The following is a 21,150-nucleotide window of genomic DNA, read 5'->3' as shown; positions in this document are numbered from 1 at the left end:
CACCTTTTTTCTCTCTGCATGTTTTATTTTTATTTTTTATATTTTTCTGTATTAGTTTTAACTTTTTACTTTTAAACATTAATAAAAATTATTAAAACTTTGCTGAGAAGAGTTTCTGTATTGCAGGGTGCTAGATATCAGGACCCTGCATAATCATTCCCCCCCCCTATGAATTATCTAAAAGCAGACGCTGTATAATATACAAAATAAGAAGCACATATTTAAATGTACTTAAAGTTGTTTAAGAACATTTAATTAACTTATAGCCTTACACAGGGCTTTTTTTCTCATAGAACGCCCAGAACAGAGTTCCGGCACCTTTTTTGGATGGAACCTTACAGGGTAGGCAAAGTGGGTTGTATGATGTGTGTGAGTTCCAGCACCTTTTTTTTTTTTTTTAGAAAAAAAACACTGGCCTTATAGAAAGTAAAGAATGTACCTATTCTTGCCACATATGATTTCCCCCTTTTTAGATCTTAAGCCTAACATCCTTAGACCAACATGACATAACTAAGAATGCCTGCCCAATCATCATCAGTTCAGATCAAATGTCTATTGAAAGATAAATAAGCTTCATTACAGCCAAAGGAAGGGGCTTATAATAATATTTAAGGGCAAAGGGTCAGGGCAGTAATATAGAGTAATCCAAAGTAAAATGACCATTAATATAAATTTAAAAGAAGAATGAAAAAAAGGAAGCAGGCTGAATACAATCACTGAGTAGAGGATAAATTACAGTTTTACAATATATAAGCTATAGCTGAAATGTAAAACTTAACTTTTTTCCTGAAAAATTTGCAGGATTAGTCTCTTGGTAAAAAATAGAGTGTTCTTTGTTGGTGTCAAGTTGAATATTTTGTAATTAGAGGGGTATCATTTCTGCTCTCCAGGGATAATATATTGGGTAAACCAGGAGTATATGAGTAGTTGTTTCAATTTCTGTGTGAGAACAGATATATTAGTCAATCCTGGAAGGCAACATTGTTATATCTCCTTGTAACACCATCAAAGAAGGGCATTTAGGCATGTCAAAGTGTAATAGTATACATACGGAACATATATTTAGAGGTGGAGAAAGGTGGGTAGATGAGATGAAAATAATATTGATCTATCCCTTTGATGTTGAGGTCTTGTTTTGTTTAATTTTGCTCCAAATTCTCTCCAGGCACAGCATAGATAGAATGTGGTGAGTAAACCTGAAGGCCAAATCAAATGAAATTGAATTCTTTCATGCAGATGTGTGGCATATAGAACTACAAATTGAGCTAAATATTCATTTCAAGTAAAGTATGTATTTCGCTGCTTTGAGTTACTTATAAAGTATTAAAGGTGGGATAAAACTCTAATAAATAAATAAAATTTAAGCAACATAACTTCAAATGGACCTTGACAAAGATATATCCCAGTTCTAGTCAAAGGAGAGCATTGGAGACTGAACATGGGACTGAAGTAAAAGTCTCAAGTATTTGGATTGCATTGGCATGAGTGTGGGGACTTTTCCCCTTTAACATGCATAGTTAATTGGAGATTTATATTTGGACCTGTGGCAAAAGGAGACTTAAGATATGATAGACTGGAAATAAATGCAAATAGATGTATAGGCCTTCACATCCTTGCTCAAGGTATTATCATTATTTGTGTGAGGTGCATTAGAATAATGACTTGTTAATACCACCACCATCTTGTTTTTATAATAGTTGATTTTTTATTATTTTATTCTGACAACATATAATTGACAGAGACCTTTTTTCAAATCCCACTAGTCAGACAGAGATAATGAGATAGCATCATCAGTGAGTAATAGTTTGGAAATTAGATTTTGAACTAAAGACAGAGAGTGGATTTTGTTGGAATATTCATGAACAGGAAGAGTCATGTGGTAACTCAGTCAGCCAATGGGAAGAAAGTGCTACTGAGTCTGTGCAAAAAGAGTATTGAGTTAGGAGCTGGATTTCCAGTCTCAAGGTTTTGTATCTGGTCTGTCTCTGTAAGAAGCCTTCATTATGTTGCTGTAAAGAAGAATGGTATTGTAAATATTTTATATAAATATAAAGTTATTTGAATCAGCTAAATGCAGTCAACTGTAAGAGCTTCTGATTTATTTTTCACCAATTAGAGAAATTAAAATTCTCTAACAGGTTATGGACCCAGAGCTTACTAAGGACTGCATTGTAATTTAAAGCTGGAAGAAATTGCCTGTGTTTAGAAAGTATAAGAACAAGGCAGAATTAGCAGAATGGCTGCAATGGAATTTAAGGAAAGCTGTGTACCTTGTTTGGGCCAGAAGAATTACATTGTGTGGGCTGCAAAAATGGAATGTTTGCTGAAAGCAAAAGAGCTGTGGTATATTGTTGAAAATCCACCACAAGTGTTTGCAGCAGCAGATCAGAAAAGCCATGATCAAACTATGGCTTATCTTATCTTGAATTTAGATGATGATCAATTTCTAAATGTTGCAAATTTAAAGACTGCAAAGGAGATTTGGTTGAAGTTGAGAGCTGTGCACCTGAATGTTTCTGCTTGCAACATAGTGCAATTATCAAGAAAACTTTACAGAGCCTGTTTGCAACCAGGTGAATCTGTGGAACAGCATTTAAATAAAATGCAAAGTTTATTTTTGGACTTAGAACAACGTGGGATTAAATTCCCTGAGTCCCAGAAGGTTTTATTGGTGTTGAACAGTTTAGATAAAACCTGGGACACAGTTTCTGCAATATTTGAGTGCAAAGAAGAGCAAGACTTAAAGTTTGAGGCTTTAAAGACATGTTTGCTTAATGAAGAAGAAAAACGCCATTTTAGAAGCAGCCACGAGGAGGAGAAATTCCTGAAGAGGGGGTCCAGACTGCAAGTCTCCAGAGGAGAAGAAACAAGCAGATCGGACCGGACCAAATTGCAACAAAAGAGAGATTTTGCAAGCAGAGAGCTTATTGCTACATTTGTGGAGCCAGCACACATTTGCAAAGGAACTGTTTGCAGCAAAAGATATTTGTGCAAAGAAAAAGGACTACTTTGAAAAAGGAACATTTTGGTGTTGCAAAAGTTTGCAATAGTAACAACAGAGACAAGTGGCTAATTGATAGTGGTGCAAGTCAAACAATTGTTAATAACTCTGAATTATTTTGCAGGTTTGTTCCAGTAGCACAAGAAGCTGTGGCTTTGGCAAATGGCTAGAAAGCAAAAGTCATTGGAAGAGGCGATGTAAAAATTCCATATTTGGAATCAAAGCTTACCTATGTGCTTTGTGTACCTGAGATGGAACATAATTTGTTAAGTGTGTCTAATTTAGACAAACAAGGTTTTGAGGTTATTTTTGTAAATGGGAAATGTCTCATCAAAAGGAATGGGAATATTTGTGCAGAAGGCATAAAGGAAGATAATCTATATGTATTGCAGGGACAAAAGGTTCAATGTTCTCATATATTTAAGAATGTTGCAGAGCATGATTCATGTGTTCATCTTCTGCATAGAAGACTTGGCCATGCAAGCTTTAAAGTTTTGCAGCAAATGCAAGATTTTGCAGAAGGGCTAAATTTGAAGGGATGCAAAACATATTTGGACTGTGCAGTATGCAAAGCATCAAAGTCAAAGGCATTCCCAGTTAGTAAATGTAGCACAAGACAAACAAAAAGAGTTCTAGAGCTGGTTCGTGCAGATCTGGTGGGACCTATGCAAGCCAGTTTGGGAGGAGCAAAATATGCACTGGTAATTGTTGATGATTTTAGCAGGTATTCGTTTTGCTATTTGCTTAGAGCAGGGGTAGGCAACCCAAAACACTCAAAGAGCCACTTGGACCCGTTTCCCACCAAAAACAAAACACCGGGAACCGCAAAATCCTTTTGATATCTAAAATGAAGATAACACTGCATATATCCCTTTTTACCTTTATTATAGGTGTGTGTGTGTATATGTGTGTGTGTATATGTATGTATACACACACACACACACACACATACACATATACACATACATACACATACAGGTAAAAAAAGGATATATGCAGGGTTATCTTCATTTTAGATGTCAAAAGGGTCTCTCTCTCTGTCTGTCTCTCTCCCTCCCTCTCTATCTGCCCTTAGTCTGCCTACCACTCCTCTTCCCCCACTCTCTTTCTTTCTCTCTCTCTCTTTCCTCTCTCTCTCTCCCTCCCTCTCTCTCTCTCTTTCTCTCTCTCTCTCCTATCTGCTGCTCACCTGGCAAGCTTCAAGCTGTTGTCCAACAAGCTCAGGGTAAGCAACCTCATCTCTTTTATGACTCATGGACTTCAACTCCCAGAATTCCTGAGTCAGCCTAGCTGGGCTAGCTAGCTCTCTCCTGCCCTTCCTGCTTTCTGCTTCCTGCAGAGACGCAGCAAAGGGAGGAGCTCCGTCCAGAAAGCTTTTCAGCTCCTCGGAGAACACTGTGAGTGCAATCTTTTACACAGAGAGAGAGAGAGAGAGAGAGAGAGAGAGAGAGAGAGAGAGAAAGAAGCAGGGAAGCGCAATTGCCTCTCTCTGTCTCTGTCTCTCTCTGCAAAGGCAGAGGAGGCTGGGAGCCACCGGGGAAGGCTCAAAGAGCCGCATGCGGCTCCGGAGCCACAGGTTGCCGACCTGTGGCTTAGAGCAAAGACAGAGGTGCTATAACAATTCAAACAGTGGGTAAGTTTTGTAGAGAGACGGTACAGACAACAAGTGTGTCAGTTGCAAACTGACAGAGGTACTGAATTTATGTCAACTAAATTCCAACAATGGTTGGGGCAGTTGGGGATAAGACACAGATGTACAAATCCTTACACAGCAGCAGAGAATGGCGTAGCTGAAAGAAGGAATGGTGTTTTGCAAACAATGAAAGATTCATTATTAGAGGATTCTGGTTTGAGCAGGTCATATTGGGGAGAAGCCATATTGACTGCTAATTATATAGTTAACAGGCTGTGGAGTTACTCCATTAATAATACTCCATATGCCATTCTATATGGGAGAAAGCCATCACTGGCACATTTGAGAATTTTTGGAAGTACTGCATGGGTACATATTCCAAAAGCAATCAGAAGAAAGGGACAGCAAAAGGCAAGAAAGTTCAGGTTTGTGGGCTATGAGCCAGGGTCAAAAGGATATCGCTTTAGCGACGGAAGTAAAAGAATTATAATTTCAAGGTCTGCTAATTTTGCAGAACAAAATTGGGACAGAATTAATGAAAATTCTGGGTATGTCTCACTTAATGACGGTGATCTGTTTAGTGACAATAACTCATCTCATGATGAAAAAATCATTATTGAAGATGTCCAGAGGCTGAACAAGACATGAAACCAGAAAGGCTTGAGACACAGGAGCAGTTAATACCATGTAGGTCAGAGCGATGTAATAAAGGAATTCCGCCTGACAGGTATTCTGCCAGCAAGGTAAAGGTTTGCAATGTGTGGTATAAGCCAAGAAGTTATAAAGAGGTGTTGGCATTACCAAAAGCTGAACAAGAAAGATGGAAGGAGGCCATGGATAAAGAGATGAAATCCATGGGAGACCATGAAGTATTTAAATCAATGACTTTGCCACAGGGAACCAAAGCTGGGTTGTAAATGGGTATATAAGAAAAAGGTATTGCCAAATAATGATATACAGTATAAGGCCAGGTTAGTGGCACAAGGTTTTTCACTATAAAAAAAAATGTATTAAGTTAATAGGTCTGATGCCTCTTCCTGTCATGAAGGGAGGAGTGTTGGAATATTCATGAACAGGAAGAGTCATGTGGTAACTCAGTCAGCCAATGGGAAGAAAGTGCTACTGAGTCTGTGCAAAAAGAGTATTGAGTTAGGAGCTGGATTTCCAGTCTCAAGGTTTTGTATCTGGTCTGTCTCTGTAAGAAGCCTTCATTATGTTGCTATAAAGAAGAATGGTATTGTAAATATTTTATATAAATATAAAGTTATTTGAATCAGCTAAATGCAGTCAACTGTAAGAGCTTCTGATTTATTTTTCACCAATTAGAGAAATTAAAATTCTCTAACAGATTTCATTGATATAAAAATCAAATAGGAGTGAGGCTAAGACTGCCTTACTTAGCTCTTTTGGTACTCGGTATAGGTGCAGTCAGTTTTCTATCTTTTATGCAACAAATTTGCACTGTAGTGTTTTGTGTAACATTATTATTAAGTAAAGAAGACAGTAATCAATAGAAGCTGCCAGTTTTTGTCATAACCACTCTGGGGAATTGAACTGCCTTCAAATCTATAAAGGCAGCATAAGAAGTGCCTCCTTGAGTTCTAACATATTTCGTTGACAGATGTTGCAGAATAACACTTTGATCCACTATCAAAAAGACCTGTTGGAAGTGGCTTGTTCCCTGGCTAGAATTTTTTTTCTTAGATCATCCAGTTGACTAGAGATGTCCTGACTAAAATTTACTAATTGCACTCAGCAACCTTATTAGAAGATAGTTTACGATTTAATTGCTTTCTTATGTATTGGAATTAGTATGGAGTTACTCCAATTTTTAAGGATCTTGAGAATGGTGTTGATATGGGTAAATAGGTGGGCCAAAATAGAGGCCCACAATTCAGATTTTTTTTTAATATCTGTTGTTCAATCAAGTCCCTCTACTAACACTTTGCCATTTTTAAACTAATGAATTTAGGATAGTATTTCTGGTTCCAAAATGCGAAGCCAATCATATTAAGAATCAAGAAGAAATGCAAATTATTTATCTCCAACCACTATGCAAAATAAGATACCAAAATATGCATTCTAATTTCAGTTAGTATTAAATTATTCTGTTCAGGATTATGTTTTGTTATTGCAAAGAAGAAGAAACAAGGTGTCAAAACAATTCTTTTTTTCTTGATCTATTTCATTCAGCCACCTGGCTTGATATCATTTTTTTCAGGAGGATCTTGTATTTCTTTTTCAAAGAGAAGAAAGTTTCCTGGGAATAAGGATCATTTATATGCACCAATCAATAAACTCTGACCTGGATACAATTCCTTGTCAAGCCAAGATTTCAAAGATACTCTTGTAATCCAAGAGTAGCTTGAAAAAGAGTCCTCAGGGCTTCGGGTACACCAAAAGTGAAGGAGCCAGCTTTAACTTGTCCTCTTAAACTCATTAAAAGCTCATGCAGTGACAAGTCCTAGAAACAGATTTTCACTAAAAAACAAACAAACCCAAAACTTTAAAACAACAAGGTTTTGCAAAACTGTGTGAAAAACATTTGAACTACTGTGATCTCTTGGCAACTTGGCAGTGGACTGGGATAAGTAAAACTTGTCCAGTAAGACTGTATGCTATGCATTACAGAGGTTTTTCATTTGCTTGTTTTGTTGAAAATTGCCTGAATGAGAGATTCCTCATATGAGTAACAAGGTAAAGATTTCCCTGTCAGTCATGTCCATTTCTTGGCCTAGGGAGCCAGCATTGTCCAAAGACAATTTCCATGATCATGGAATGCTTTCACCTTCCCACTATATGCCAAAGCTGCATGGAATGCCATTACCTTCCCACTGAAGTGGTATCTATTAATCTACTTGCATTCACATGCTTTCAAATTGCTAAGTGGGCACAAACTAGAGCAAGGAAAGAAAATTAAATCTACTGGACAATTCTGGGCCAGTCATTGGCATATTCATATATTTCCCTTAGCCTTAATATTTGTTTAATTTTTTTATTTAGCAAGTTGAGTAAATTAGGCAATTCATCAAATTATGGCTAAAGTAAATCAGGGTTTAGCAATCTTTAATTCTTCCATCTTGCAAAGATAATTGATCAAAGAAAGGGATGGCTAGAATCTTGAACATAGTGAGATTTATGTGTGCAGTAGAAATCATTCAACTGAAGGGTTATCAAAGAAGATTTCCCGATTAACATGGAACCTCATTTCATCTTGCCCTGATGATTATTATGCTGTTTGCAATGCAGAGTAGCTGTAAAATTGGGGCAGGGGGAGAACTTTGCCTAGATTGTCCCAAGGCTCATGGCAAACTGTAATACATAAACAAGTTGTTTCAAACAGAACATTACCATGGAAAAACAATTTGAGTGGCCTACTTCAGGGATATAATGTGTAAACCTGCTCTGTGAGGATTTGCAGAAACAATAGAAGTGCTTTTCAGCACAATGAAAACTTTGCTTACTCTGCAAGCCTTGCAGAAAAGTTATAAGATGGGGAGAATAGCATTTAATTGCCCATTGGTGTTCTGTCTTGGATTCTGTGTTCAGCCTGGCTTTTCTTTTGCACACCTATGGTTTGAATGATTATGGCTGGCTCTCAGTCATGCCGCTACTGCAGCTGACACAAAACAAACTGTTGAGAAAAGGAAGGAGAGAAATAATGTTGTCTGGAAAATAAGCCTTCCAGGTCACAGGTGAGAAGCAAAACAGCATGGGTCAGGTCTTGCCGAGCTTTTTGTTTTGCAAGAAGTAAAGCATAGCTTTACTTTACTTCTATTGTTTCTATTCTGAAATGAAATCTGAGATTAACTAATGAAAGCTTAAGTTCCCCAAAGGGGCAAATGTATGTACATGTACCTTGGCACACAGATTGCGTGTCTTAGCTACTCTGCATAGCTCTCTCTCCTATCTATCTATCTATCTATCTATCTATCTATCTATCTATCTATCTATCTCTCTCTCTCTCTCTCTCTCTCTCTCTCTCTCTCTCTCTCTCTCTCTCTCTCTCTCTATCTATCTATCTATCTATCTATCTATCTATCTATCATCTATCTTTTCTACATATGTATGTCTATGTCAGTACATGTATGTCTATATATTATGTCCAACATCTGAAATTAACCTCAGATTTGATTCTATAAATTAGGTTTTTTGGGGGGAAAGGGAAGAAGGAATCAAAATCCCAAGCTCAATAAGTAACTAAACACTAGGAGACCATACATTCATTTCCTATTTTGATTCAAATCTGACCAAAAAACCCCACCACATTTTACATACTTTTCTCCCCACTCACCATTTCCTATTAAAACCCCTTACTCTCTTTTACTTACTATGTAGGAGTTACTTTCTACATAGATTGCTAATATTGAGTATTGTTGGTTTAATTAAAAAGCACAATATAGGTACCAATATGTGTTATCAAGTGGCTTATTTTAAAATATGACATTCAGGCAGGACTGCTTCTGTTGCCAAAATATCACTGCAATGAACAAAATATGTATAGATTGTATATTTTATTTCATATTAGATCTGTTTTCTGCCCATCTTGCTTCCACTACCTGAAGTGGAACTAATTGGGACAAAAAAGAAAAAAAGAACTCAGGATGACATTTGCAATCATATGGCTCAAACACTACATATTTGTATGTGTGTGTGACATCAAAGTATACAGAAAGGTAATAGAGCTTTGATCATACCTTCATGACTCTCATCTTGGCTGCTATCTCCCCCAAGGATACTCCTGCAGGTCCTACTTTGCCTGCTTGTTTGTTTTAACATTGCATAGACTACATGTCTCAGAAATATTATCCTTGTGCTAGGAGAATTGTGTTTGTAACAGGAGATCATGTATCATCATAACATGGTCCCTTTTCAAAGATACTCATCACTTCCTTTTACAATCATATTTGAAGTGGAAGTGTAATATCACTATAGTCCAGCATGAAAAATAGTAGTTTTCAGGATATTCACCATGTATCACAATGTGAATAGAATTCTGGATTTAATTTACCTCCTACAACTGGAACAAAGTTCCTATTCAAGGAATGGATTCTTATTCCCTACAGAGCATCCAATGCCCTTCTGAATCTACTCTTGAAAATAAAGGGACTCTTAGAAAGATGCAGATGGCTGGCAGAAATCTCATCACTCCTTGCATTAAGTGAATAAACACCTTTAGAAATCAAATGTGTCACCATAAATGTTGACAATTGTGCTCAGTGTTAATTTCTGTGACTTCACTTCATAACATTCATTATAGGCAAATCTCTTATATTTTGTTTTTTGTGCAATGACCCTATTCTGATAAAAATAAAATGGCATTTTGACGGTTCAAGTTAGAATAATCCATGGTCTTCTAATCCTGCATAGATAAGGTTCAATTGTACCTCAGCAAATCCTTTGGGGACATTTAAGACACTGAACAAATTACTCTTAAGCTTAATGACATACCTTATAACCCATTTCTTCTATTAGAAACATTTAAGATGTTTCAATTATTTAAAATGGCAAGGGAGGAAGAGGTATGATAACTTTCTAATTTTGAGGCAAGTATTTCATTAATAAACCCCAAATGATCCCATCCCCAATTCTGAGCACTAGATTTATACTGTTTTGGAAAAGTTTCTTTGCAAATGCAATAGAAGTTAACTCTTCTTTCTGAAACCTTCAGTCTTCAGTGACTCATTCAAGTTTATTTGAATGATTACATATTTTTAGGGTTTCCCTTTTATTAAAACTGTTAAAGACCCATTTAACATAATCTTATCCACCAGCTTCCTTGAAATGAATAAAGGGTGAACAACAGAATTAAGGGTAAATGGAATTACTTATCCTTGGGTCACCACTGATCTAAAATAAAATCCCTGACATGGAGATGATCCTTTTTAATACAAAACAAGACAAGACCCCCCCCCCAAAAAAAGCAGAGCAGGAGTTTTCAAACCAGATGGTTGTCCAGTCTCTGCTTAGAGTCTTCTATGTCTATGGTTCCACTCTAGAACTTATTGTCAATATTTTATTTTAATGTTTAACCTTGAGAGTTTCTAAGAACTATTATGTCTGACTGATAAAGTCATTGTTTTCTACAGAGGTTGTAGTGCAAATGAGCAAAAGGGTGGATTCCATTGTTTCCTTCATTCATTCAGAAAACACATCCTGTAAGAGCAGCATGCCAACAGTAATAAATAACTATGATGTATGAATCAACATCAAAGCCATGGACTACAAAATGCAAGAAATAAAATGCAACAGAATAAATTCAAAAACCATATTCTCGTCTTTGAGCATATTTTGTTGAGCATGATTTAGTTTCAGCAATGAAATAAATAGGAATACTAACAAAAAATTGGTGTGATAGAATCTTGATGATAGTGAGTAGCAAGAATTTTTTTTACATATGAATATTTGACCAATTTGTCAGATATTTTATGTAGGAGAAAAATAATACACCAATCCATATTTCCTCACCAGCCAAAATATTTTGCATTTAGCCATTAAATATGAGCTGTTATTGTAACTGATGTAAATCTTATTGAATAAAAACTTAGAGAATCTCAAATATGCTATATATCTTACTAAAAAAGGAGCATCCCAATAAACTGTCCTCATTAGCATCCCTTCCCCCATTATTCTTATTGCTATAGAGGTGGCCCAACTGCTTTAGGAAGTAATCAATGTTGCTATATGCAAACACTTTTTTATATTTTTCCATTGTTGTGGTTAGCTGTACAAAATATTCTCTTCTAAGAACTATTGAACCTAAATAATTCCTATTTATTTTGGCCAGTTACTTAAAATATTCTCAATTAAAGGTACACAAGTAATAAAAGAGATAAAAAAGAAAGCCCAAATGTCCCCATTTATATTTTCCTGAGTTTAGAAAATAGTTGGGGTATAAATTATTTATTTATTTATTTATTTAAGTTTCTGATTTGAAAGATAAAGTAGAGAAGCCTGCCTCAGCCACTCTCAGTTCTCTTGTGCCTCTGGATCTTTCTTTCCCTTCTCCCTACTGAAACCAATTTTATTGCAAATCATTTTTAGTCAAAGAATCTTTTTACTTCTCCTGTCCCCCATTCCACATTTACAATCTCCACCACACAGATTCCTGGCTGACAGATATAGCAGTTTCCTGGGAGTTTGATATGCTCATATCAAGAGAAAAAGACAAGGTGTCCAGTCTCTTTTACAGAAAAAGCCACAATGGCCACAGAGACATACTGACTAGCAAGTAAGGAAAGGCAATTTCTACAACAGACCAACTTGGTCTGATATCAATAGCAATAACACTTAGATTTATATACCACTTCATAGCACTTTACAGTACTGTTTAACCGGTTTACAGAATCAGCATATTGTCCCCAACGCGTCTATAGAGCAAAGAGACTAAGTCTAAACTGGGGTGCAGATGGCACAGCAGAGGCGGTTCTACACTTCAGACTTAGTCTTATTGGAGCAGGAAGATTAAGACAACCCATTCGTGGATTCTCCATCCAATCATGCTGGAGAAAGACGAAGTGTCCAGTCTCTTTTACAGAAAAAGCCAGAATGGCTACAGAGACATACTGACTAGCAAGTAGGGAAAGGCAATTTCAATAACAGACCGACTTGGTCTGATATCAATAGCAATAACACTTAGATTTATATACCACTTCATAGCGCTTTACAGTACTGTTTAACCGGTTTACAGAATCAGCATATTGTCCCCAACAATCTGGGTCCTCATTTTACTAACCTTGGAGGGATGGAAGACTAAATCAACCTTGAGCAGGTCAGGATTGAAGTTCTGGCAGTGGCCAGAGTCAGTCTGCAATACTGCACTCTAACCAGTGTGCCATGGCTCCTGGTCAAATTGATTACATGATCATGTCATTCTCAAATGCCCTAGATAGTTTGTGCAGAAAGATTTTTGAGGCTTTCAAACCTTATATTTAGATCATTAAAGTCTATATCCAGGACTCTGAAGAGATTTATGTTTCTAAAATATAACAAAAGCAGCTCCATCATTTTTACTTCTGTAGTGAGGAATCAGCTTGAAAATTCTACGATATTTCATCATTTTAACCAGGTAGAAATTATTATTTTTTAAATATTATGTTTGCATTAATATAACTGAAGGGTATCTGTACAGGGAAGTTAAATATTAAACTCTACAGTTTGGTTTCATTTTCACTGGTAACAATTCAATTGGAGTCCGTAAATTCACCGACTTATGGAGTACAATCTAGAATTGACACAACAGAATGTATAACTTAAAGTAGAATGTATGACTTAAAGTAGGAGATGCAGTGTTCTGGTTCAGTTTTGATTAGCCAAAGTATGTCCACTTGGTTTAACCCAAAACTGCATATCAGCCATTAGGTGTTTTCTCACAGGGCTTTTCTTTCACGCAGGCAAACATATAATACAGGATTCTCTAATCTAAAATCTGTATGTTAAGGCTGCAAGTGTCTGGAATTCCTGATAGACATTTCTGGGAGATAACTTCTGAATTTACTTGAATGTTACTAGATGAGAAGCTACCATTATTCTATCTTTTATGGTTTATAATAAATTATTAGATTTATAGAAAGTTAAACAAAGTAGAAGTGATATTAATAATTTATATGATCTCTGGAATAGCAAACTTAAAATGTTTTATTCTGATAAACCAGTAAAAGGTCATATTTAAAAACATGGAACTAATATATTTTTGTCCAAAACATGGCTAATACAATGTCATGTCTTTTGGATGCTTCTATTTAGCTTGTTCTACCAATCATAGTTTCAAATGTCATTGGCTAAATTAGGATGCATAAACTTGAATGTTGCATCTGTAGTTGTACTATTACGACCTACAGTATGTGCTGTGTGTCATATTTTCTGTGAAGGGTTCAGAAACCCAATTTATAGCTTCAAATGAATGCTGAATGATCACCCAGCAGTCATATTGTTAAGAATATGAGAATGGGTACTGATCTATGTATCCCAGGATGCATAGAATATTTTTAAAAGGCAGATGGCCAGAAGGTAATTTAAAAAAAATCTAGTTCCAATATGGCAGCTGGTTTATGTCAAAGGAAAAAAAACCACTCTGGATAGCAATATCATTTCTTTATCTCTGTCCCATTCTTCTACATTTCATACTCCACTTACATGATGTGAAACAAGTGCTTTTAATCAAGACATCTGTAATTCATTAGACACCACTATGTACTTCAGATGTAATATTGTTAAAAGCTTCTGCAACTGATTGGGGGAAAAGGGAATTAACTATTCAGCTTGTAAAATCTAGGGCAGAAATTAATAAGAAATGTGGGTTTACTTCATATTAATAACTTTTGTGCAGATTGTTTATAAATTGTAATTGTATAATTATGTGATGCCACTTGTTGTATACTTCGTTCGCGTGTGAATGATGAAGACACATGGCGATGCCGAACAAACACTTTATTCTCCTTCTACAACAACCAAGCGAAAGCAAAAGGCTTGCAGGCCTTTTTATATGGCCAGAAGCCCGGACAGTGACAACCAATAGGAACAGAGCGTTTTCGCACCTTGTGCATGCGCACAAGGCCGGTGCTGCTCTGTCTGGTCCCGGGCAGCTTTTGGAATACCCGGGACCAATGCAATGTCCCGAGCCTGCTTTTGCAGGCTCAGGACACAACACCACTCATGACTATTTATTTACTCAGACCATGCTCAACCCCATCTATGTGAGTCTCTGATTTCCACAGAACCTGCAATTACTTGAGATTGTTTCATAGAAGTTGCAACCCTGTTGGAAAGAGATCTGCATTCCATTAGATTATTAAAACCAACACACTGATTTAAGTGGATTATAAAATAAGTACAAAAGTGAACACTTACAAGTTAGTCTAAAAAAAGAAACAATCCAAATTTCATTATTTGATTTATGAGGCCAGAAGTAGAAGAAAAGACGGCCAGGAAGAAAAAAAAGAAGCTGATCTAGAAATTATTTACTATTTTCACAGTAGTGACTTAAAGCATTTGCTAGTATCAGCCAGCTACTTGTAAGGCAATATGAAGCCTGTTCATATTATATCATCACAACAATGGTTAGTGGATACCAGAAGATACTATAAATCAGTGGGGGGATTCTGTCTATTTTAGTTCTATTCTGAGATAGAAAAAGAGAAAGCTTTTTGATATAGAGTAGAAATCAAGCCTTATCAAGTAAAGTAGGAATAAAGCTTGCTAGAAAAAAAATAGTTTTTATATTAGTACACTTAGAGATAGTGTTGGAATTTACTGTCAGGGAATATATATATATATATATATATATATATATATATATATATATATATATATATATATATATATATATATATATTGCAAACTGAACCGATGAAGGAACAAGTTCAGGATGACAGTGGTGGTACCCATATTATGATGGAAAATGTATTATATAAATGAAGTATAATTATCAGGGGTACAGACTGATAATTACACAAAACCATCATTTTGATTCAGAACTCCAAGCAAATTAAATTTGTATAACTAAACTGAATGGTTGGATAAAGTCAATAGTATTTGGAAAATCAATTTGGACAAACAAGATGTGCATGTATTAATCACTGTCAAGTCATCTAAATGATTTGGAAGCATCTGATTTGATTGTGTAATTCTCTCCAAACTCATAGTCCAATTCGGAAAGTTAATTCAGTTGGAAGATGATATTGGATTTTCAAAGCTAAGTAATTATCAAATTACGTTCACAATTATTCCACTCATTTTTACAATTATTGTTAGCCACTAATGGGATAGCAGGAATTTGTGGATAATTAGAATCCTTTTTAGGCTTTAAAATATAGTTGGGAAGAGAAGGTGAGGAGACAGATTGTGATTTTTCCAGAGATCCAAATAATTAGAAATGTGTATATGTGATGGTGTGGTTATAACCCACAATGGTATGCAGCATATGGTTGGAGAGGGCTTGAATGATGAAAAGGACTTAATTGTTTCCTTTTTTTCTTCCCCAAATTATAAAATCTGAACTCTGTGTGGGATGAAGAGACAGGAAAGAAAGTTCATCAGATAGTTTGAAGGGATGAACAGAAGTAACTGTCTGGAGGCTCCAGTGGCGCGATTCAGCTGATTTGCACCACTTCAGCAGAACCGGTAGCAAATTTTTTGCTGCCCAGGCCCAGAATGGACTTCTGGAAGCAGCATCCACAAAAGAGAACCGGTTGTTCATATATTTGAATCCCACCACTGGCAGGCTCCCTTATATCTCAGCAGGTTATGATGAGGTTAAATTTTCACTCTGAGAATAACAATATTTGGTCCAAAATAAAAAAGTAAATTTCCACTTAAATAATATTTCTTGTTTCTAATTGCCTCCCTTGCCTGCCATTATGCTTGGCTTGCCATGGTTAACAAATACTTAGTACTATGCCTTCTTCAAAAAGCTGGTCATGCCAAACTAAATTTCAGTTTCTCACTAACTTCCATATTTCAAAATATCTTTTACATATCACTTCTTTAGTACTTTTCTGTTTTCTGTAATTGATTTTAAATTTGGCAATGTGTAGTTGGCAGGTTTTTGGAACTCCATCAGTAAGTAACAATTAATCATTCCTAAGTACCAAAATCATTCCTAACATGCTATTTTTGTTTGCAAAGAATAATGGTAAAGAAGTAAACACTAAATGCGGAACTCCTCACTCCCTCAAGATTACTCTCCATTGTTTATAACTATTTTTCTTTGCTTATAAGCATATAATCTGCCTTTATTGAGCAGTGGTTAGAATGTAATATCTCAGGCTGACTGCCCACAGCCTGGAATTCGATCCTGAAAGGGCTCAAGATTGACTCAGCCTTCCATCCTTCTGAGGTTGGTAAAATGAGAACCCAGATCATTGGGGGCAATATGTTGACCCTCTAAACCACTTAGAAAGGGCTGTAAAGCTCTGTGAAGTGGTATATAATTCTAAGTGCTATTGCTATTGCTTTAGTTTAGTCTAAGTCCAAAGAATAATAAATAAAACAAATAAATATCCTGCATATTATAATTATGTTTTTAAAATAGCATTAATTGGAAAATGTCCAAAACCTATTTGAGGAGACCATGACTGGAGGGAAAAACATACATATTAACACAAATATTCTTTCCACTTACACACTCACTATTAGATGCTTTTTTAAACAGAACATAATCCATTGGGAATCTACCCTGCATAAATACCTTTAAAATGAATAGAAGTTGTGCAAGAATACAGCAATAGAAGTTGTGCAAGAATACAGTTCTTGTTGTTAAAATCACCATGTTACATTGGTTCTGGAAAAAAATGCACAGATTATCAATTTGTTTCTTGGCATATTTCAAATACTTAGGAGATCTCTGGGTCAGCCTTTTTCCATATATCTCTATCTCTATCTCTATATCTGTCTGTCTGTCTGTCTGTCTGTCTGTCTGTCTGCCTGTCTGTCTGTCTGTATGTTGAAAAAAATAGTCGAACACTGGTATACACACACACACACACATACACACATCATACATATACACACCTGGTCTGCCCAAATATTACTTTTGCCTTCCAGCCCCACTCTAGGAGCATTTTGCAGACTAAAGTCGCTACTGTGATAAACTATTTCTGTGTTAAATTTAGATTAAATAGCTATACTAGTCTCCTTTTAATTCTTTGTCGGTAAAATATGTGTGTGTATGTATATGGGAAATATATCTTTATCCTAACATAAGATTTGATAGATTCTTTCCTATGTTCCCAGCTGTGATGATGGAGGCATAATTGACTGAAGAAACATAAAGGCCTTCTTAAAAGCCACATCTGCATTCTAGAACTCCCTGCCTGAGAAGCTGAGGTTGGTATCATCATTGATAGACTTGTGTCAACAATTATGATTTATTTAGGAAAGCATTTATTTGAGAACTTATTTTAATAGCAGTTGTGCATAAGAACCTGAAGGATTGGGGGGAGGGTATAACAAATAAATGATATTTATTTCAGAAGAGATAATTTGGCTGTGTCCAGAATCCTATGTGATGTGTAGCTAGAACTCCAAAACATGCAGCCTATCAATTCCATGTAACCATAATAGTCTCCTCCAAGCAAGAGACATGAGAGCAAGTGAACTAATTGTCTGTCTGTAAAAAATCACTTGTTATGCTGAAATCAGAGACCAGTGTGCCACCATGACATCTTTCAGAAGAACAGCTGGAACTGCAGAAAAATTGTTTGCCCAAAATGCTTGCAGAGGCAGTCAGCCATCAAGTTCCTTCTTGTAAATTCTGGGTAATCGTAAACCTCAAGTGCTGGAAGAATCGTTCAACATTTTGCATCATGGAGAGATTTCATAACACATCTCAAAGTGCATTTGACAACATCTCTATTGAGAAATTCCTTTGTTAGCATGGAGGATTTCACTGGTTGCTTTCCAGAGAACTGTGTGTTTAATTAGCTGACAAAATAAAAAGAATCAGCAGGAGTTTAGAGCTGAAGAGCCTCTGCAATAGAAAATAATATGGAATAATAGGAGGTTCTTAATGTGTCAAATGTTTTTAATGATGAAAAATAATTATGAAATTAGGGAAAAATTTAGCTAAACATTGATTTACTAGGTTTGCTTATCATTATAAATTAGAAATTGTTCAGCATATTGCCTTCAAGACAAAGATATAGGTGAAGGTCCAGGCAAGCAGTTTCTTACATCCATGTAGCACCAGGGTGTAATTCTCATTGAAATTAGAGGGGCTTATTTCTGAAATCACATGAATACTACTAGGATCATTTGTCCTATGCATACATAACTGGATAGTGGGATAGCAGTCAGCCTGAACACAGTAGGACATTTTAAGCAAACCTACATAAGTCAAAATGCAATTTACACCTCACTAGTAAAACTCCCATTGATTTCAAAGCCCTAGTACTATACTTTCTTGAAAAAATTCCAGTGTAGACAAATGAGATGTAATTCTCTTTCTTTAAGAGCCATCAATCCACAGGAAGGAAAAATCAATTAAAGACTTTACACAATTATGTTTCAATTATTTAACTAGGCTTTCTTAATTGTGTTATAAATACAGTGCATTTTCAAATTGACACCTGTCATTTACAGGCTTGATCTATAGTGTTTTTTAAAATCCTTTAGAAGCAGAGTGAAGTTGTGGTCAGCTGAATATAGGAGGTTAATGCTTTGCTTCATGAGGGGATGCTGTCAGCGATCCTGACAGACCACTTTCAGAAGCAGACCTGGGTTCATAGTTTCTCTTTGGTTGTGGACGTGATGAGATAGTGAGAAACAATTACAATATGTCTAGTGGTAGAGGATTACATAGGCATTTTAATGTTAGGACTCAGACCTTGACATGGTAGAGAGATGGCATTGATCACTCTACAGATGTCTTATTGTTATATCTCTACTTTTCTTATTAGATCTCAATATTTCTCACTTTCTCCTGAAACTTTGGTTGCTCAGGTTGAGATTTCACACCTCACAGGAATAATACCCTAAATTCACTTTTAGAGTCCACATAGAGAGATTTTCTCTATTATAATATATTCCTAATCTGTTCTCTCAAATCTCCCAATAGTGCACTTATTGCCTCTGTAACTGAGTCTATCTACCTTGTCATTCTCTTGTTGTCTTTCTTTCCATCTTTTCCTGCATTAAAGCCTTATTCAGAGAGCTGCTCTTCACCAAATGTGTCTGAAACAGGACAAATTAAGCCTGATCATTTGTTCCTTGAATAAGGACTCTGGATTTGTTCAATGATCCATTAGTTTGTTTTATTGGCTGTCCACAGTATTCTCCGAAGTGTTCTTCAACACCAACATTCAAAGACATCAATATTCTTCTTATCTTGCTTGTTTACAGTCCATTTTCAGTCCAATAAACTATCACAGGAATACCATGGTTTGCACAGTTCTAATCTTTGTATGTATAGACCAGCGGTTCTCAACCTATGGGTCGTGACCCCATTTGGGGGTCGATCGACCATTTCTCGGAGGTCGCCAAACAAGGTGATCCGCCATTTCCCCCCCTCGGGGGCGGTGCCGCGCATGCGTGCCGCGCATGGGGGCGCTGCCACGCATGGGGCGCAGCCACGCATGGGGGCGGCACCGCGCATGTGCGGCGCGTTTGTGTGACGGGGGTCGCCGTCACACAAACGTTGAGAAGCACTGGTATAGACACATCACAGCATTTGAATATTTTTTCCAAAGCCTTCATGCCCGCTCTACCATAAGTATTTTTTACTGTTTGTTCCTTTACTATTGATTCATTGATTTTTGTTGCACCAACTCATATTGATAAATAATTCTGAATTCCATAACACTTTTCAGATATACAGAAGTTACGAAAAAAATCTTCTTCTACTATTTTTCTTGCCTTCCCCATTCCAGATGTTGGTTACTTTCACCACCCATAGGTGTAAAATAGATCAATGCATGCTAGTTTTCCATGCTAACAAAACTAATAATAGTTTGTGACTCAGGAACAGAACTTGCTGGTTCTTTTTGTACTTTCACCAAAATGGAGTTCGGTCATATCAACATGTATATTTCTTGGGCACATTCTTTTGTGAACTTTGTGGTCATCACAAAGTGAATTTCAGAAAGATACATCTGAAATTCGTAAACAGTATGTATTACTTGTGCTAGTCAGGCCTCCATTAATTATAGGGTGGAGAAATGGAAATGAGATGGAAGTTATGAGATCAAAATTATGTGTCATATTTTAAGAAAAATTTTGAGACATAAAGAAAATAGAAAGGGAAAGTTTAGGATAAGTAAGATAAGAGAGGAAAAAGAACCTCAAAGCTACAATTTTTCATTTATAGAAATGCCAAAATCATGTAATAGATTTGATTCTACCGATGTTGGAGTTCCATTATAGTTGTTGTTATTGTTGTTGTTGTTATTGTTGGCACTCTGGAAAAACACCTGCAAAGAAAAAAAGAAGGAAAATAAGTAACAACATTATAAAAGCTGCCATCAATGATGTTTGTTTATGTGGGAAAAAAATTTCCAGCATTTTGTGTAGAGCCTCTTGTAATAGTTCTATTATTGTATCCTCCATTAGGAACCATCTCCTGATCCTTGGGATCAACTCTTCTCATCATTTCCCATTCCATTAAAGTACAATAGATAATAAAAAGGCCTTCTCTGTGACCAGTGGCATCCTATTAATGGAATTCTTCCTTTGGATTCAGATGGTTCCCTATTCTGCACAGATAAATCCAGATGTTATATTTAACATATTGGCCACATCCTTGTTTTTGGAAGACCTCATTAGGTCATGTCATATTTAGGACTGCACTGATAACAAGTTTGTATCCCATCTTTTTTCTTCATTTTTCAATTGGAAGTTTATCTAGATTTCCACCTTGATGGTTGCTGAGATATTTATTTTTCATGTCACCATTATTTCACTCTGCATCTTGCTTTATTTGCTTTAAGCTATTTCAGTTGTGATTTGTAGGGATAGGATACAAAGGCACAGAAACAAATAAACATCCATTCAATATGAACTTGTTTTCAGGAAGCACTTTGAC

Source organism: Crotalus tigris, unplaced genomic scaffold (assembly GCF_016545835.1).
Source record: "Crotalus tigris isolate CLP2741 ecotype Arizona unplaced genomic scaffold, ASM1654583v1 scf7180000017613.987060, whole genome shotgun sequence".
NCBI lineage: Eukaryota > Metazoa > Chordata > Lepidosauria > Squamata > Viperidae > Crotalus > Crotalus tigris.
The sequence above is the reverse complement of the archived record's forward strand: the minus strand, read 5'-3'. Positions refer to the sequence as shown.